Source organism: Pteropus vampyrus, unplaced genomic scaffold (assembly GCF_000151845.1).
Source record: "Pteropus vampyrus isolate Shadow unplaced genomic scaffold, Pvam_2.0 Scaffold48, whole genome shotgun sequence".
NCBI lineage: Eukaryota > Metazoa > Chordata > Mammalia > Chiroptera > Pteropodidae > Pteropus > Pteropus vampyrus.
Genome location: NW_011888829.1, coordinates 1,937,492 through 1,940,221, shown reverse-complemented (window position 1 = coordinate 1,940,221; position 2,730 = coordinate 1,937,492). Strand labels below are relative to the sequence as shown.

Below are 2,730 nucleotides of genomic sequence, written 5' to 3'. Positions count from 1 at the left end.
GAACTGTAAACTTTAAAATGGTTAAAATGGTGAATTTTATATTATGTACATTTTATCTCAATAAAAACATTTTTTTTTTTAGAAACCTGAGATGGAATTTTCTACCACTCCAGTGGGAGGGTGACCTAAAGTTAAAATTAGGTTGATTTCTTCAAAGAAGAAAAGGATATTTGGTTTCTCCTTTGAATGAATGAATCCCTATTACCTAACTCTAAGAAAAGGAGAGAGTCAGTATCCTGAGACACAGGGGCATGCAGGTGTACCTGGGATGAAGCCATCCAGAGACAAGGGACACGCAGTGTGCCAGAAAGCGGTAAAAATACAGGGGCGAAGGGATGAGTACTGCTGGAATATTCTCAGACCTCTGCTTCTTAAGCTGGGAGAGCTCACCCTAATTCTAATCAATTACCCGCTAAGCCTCCTTCACAGTATACGACACTGATGCTGGGACCCTTGCTGAATTTTAGGTGTCAAGTGTAAAAACCCAAGGGGATTTGCTAGCAGAGGGTTTATCCTGCTCCGGGGTTTACCCAGATTAAACTGGGTCCCCCTCAAGGTAGGCAGCACACACCCTGCTTGCTCCTGGTGGTACAGCTGCTGCAGCCTTGGCCACCCATGTCCCGGAGGAGGAGGGCCGTTTCTGAAAACTCGTACTCTCTCAGAGCTAGAGGGAGTGGGTATGGATAGGTTTTATCTCAGTTGTAGTGTCCATTATCACAAGCCTCTCGGTGACTGCAGCAGCCCCTTCGAAAGACTAATTTAGAGAACAGTCATTGTCTTAGTTTGGGTTTCCCCAGAGCAGATCCTGACATAAGGAATTGAGTGCAAGTAGTTTATTTGGGGGTGATCCCAGGAAGCGTTGGGAAGGGAGCAGGGGAGCCGATAAGGGCATGAGGGGACTCTGGGAGGCTTAGTCCTTACCTCTGACCAGGTCCTAAAGCCTCTTGATTGGCTACTGGAACGCTTCTAAGGTCAGCTCCACTGAAGGTATTTTAGTATTATGCCTTTGTTACACCTTCGTATCTCCACGATTTATTGCAAGAGCTTCCTCACCGATCTCACTGCTCCCAAACCAAATCTTGCATCTAATAGGAAAATTGATGTTTTTCGAAGCATGCTGTGATCGTGATATTTCCCTGCTCAAATGTCTTCGACGCTTCCTCATGCCTGTGTGTTGAAGTCTGAAGCTTTGGGCCTTGTATTCCAACCAGGCACGGTGCCCACCTCCACACAGCTGGCCATCTGGCTGGGGAGACAAGCAGTGACAACTGAGTGTGATAAGGGCTATGGTAAGAGAGGGAGAAGATGCTCTAAGAGCCCAAAGGAGATGTGACAAACACAGTCTTGGGTCACAGGAGGCTTTTGATGCAGACTGTTGGTCGAGCCCATGATCCATTGTTCCCTTCTTCCATTTGGGGGAGTGACGATGGCTCCAGCTAAACACCACCAGACTCCCCGGACTTACTGGCAGATAGAAGTGGCCAGTGAGAAATAAGTGGAAGTCACAGGGTCTCCAGAAAAGCTTTTTAAAAGGAGCCTTATTCAACAATAGACATACCTGTTCCTCTTTCGTACTGCACTCTGGTACCAGATGTGATGGCTGGAACTGTAGTGGCCACATTGTAACTATGAGGGAATCTTGAAGATGGATGTATGTGCTAGGAATGATGAACAGAAAGATAGAAGGAGTCTGGGTCTCCGATACCCTCGGAGCTCTCGGTCCAGTCCTGGACTACCCACGGTCTCCAGATTTCTTTTATGGGAGAAAAAGTAAACTTCTTTCTAGTTTAAGCCACTGTTATTGGGGTTTTCTCTTATCGTCTGCTGAACCTAATCTGCATGAATACAGTGTCCCAGAGGATGTGCAATATGAAGCATTAGCAGAAGTTAGATAAGCAAACTGGCTTTTAGGGGGGCTGCAAGGAGGAAATGTGTTTCAGGCAGAGGGGAGAGAATATTTGAAGGCCTGGAGGAAAGACACAAAGCAGATGTGTCTGGGGCTAGCAGAGGAGGGGTAGAGGAGATGAAGCCTGAAATCGGAGCAGGACCAAGACCGTGAAAGACTTTGTGGCCTGGTAAGCAGTTGGACTTAACCCACAGGCAGGGGGAGCCCTGAAGGACAGGTAAGGTTTTTGCTTTGGGAAGATCCCTCTGGTGCAGAGACAGAGGGGCTGGATTTGAGGGATGAAGAAATGACTAGACAATTATGAGGCTGCCCTGTGGTCAGACAAGAGATGCAATTGACTTCTACTTGGCAAATGGCTGTAGGACAGAGAGAAACAGGCAGACAGAGACTTTTTGTTTAAATTTTTTTTAAATATTTTTTTTTAGGCAAGGCAACCCTTGGTTGACCTCACAGATTGCAAGGACCTTGTCAGTTTACAATCCCTTATTTTTTAAGCCTACAGCACCTGGTCTTCCTAGGTGGTCTCCCATCCAAGTACTAACCAGGCCCAACCCTGCTTAGCTTCCGAGATCAGAGGAGTCGGGCTTGTTGAGGGTGGCATGGCCGGAGACAGACTAAGACTTTAAAAGGGAGACTCCCTACTAGTTAGTTGGTGGGTGGTCGGATGCGCGGGGACAGAGCACGAAGAGCTGAGGATGAAGAACCACAGATGAGAAGGAAATAGTGGCAGGATTGAGAATGGACCCAAAAGAAGTTCGAGGCTGAAGGCCTACAGCCTGAGGCAGGGCGAGCGAAGGCCATCGGAGGAGTCCGGGCCTGGGAGT

The 2,730-nt window shown here is 47.6% G+C and overlaps 1 pseudogene; it reads right to left on the bottom strand.

The window, feature by feature from the left end:
• Positions 1 to 2,399: 2,399 nt before the first annotated feature.
• LOC111739257 lies at positions 2,400 to 2,517 on the bottom strand (annotated as a pseudogene).
• Positions 2,518 to 2,730: the final 213 nt, after the last annotated feature.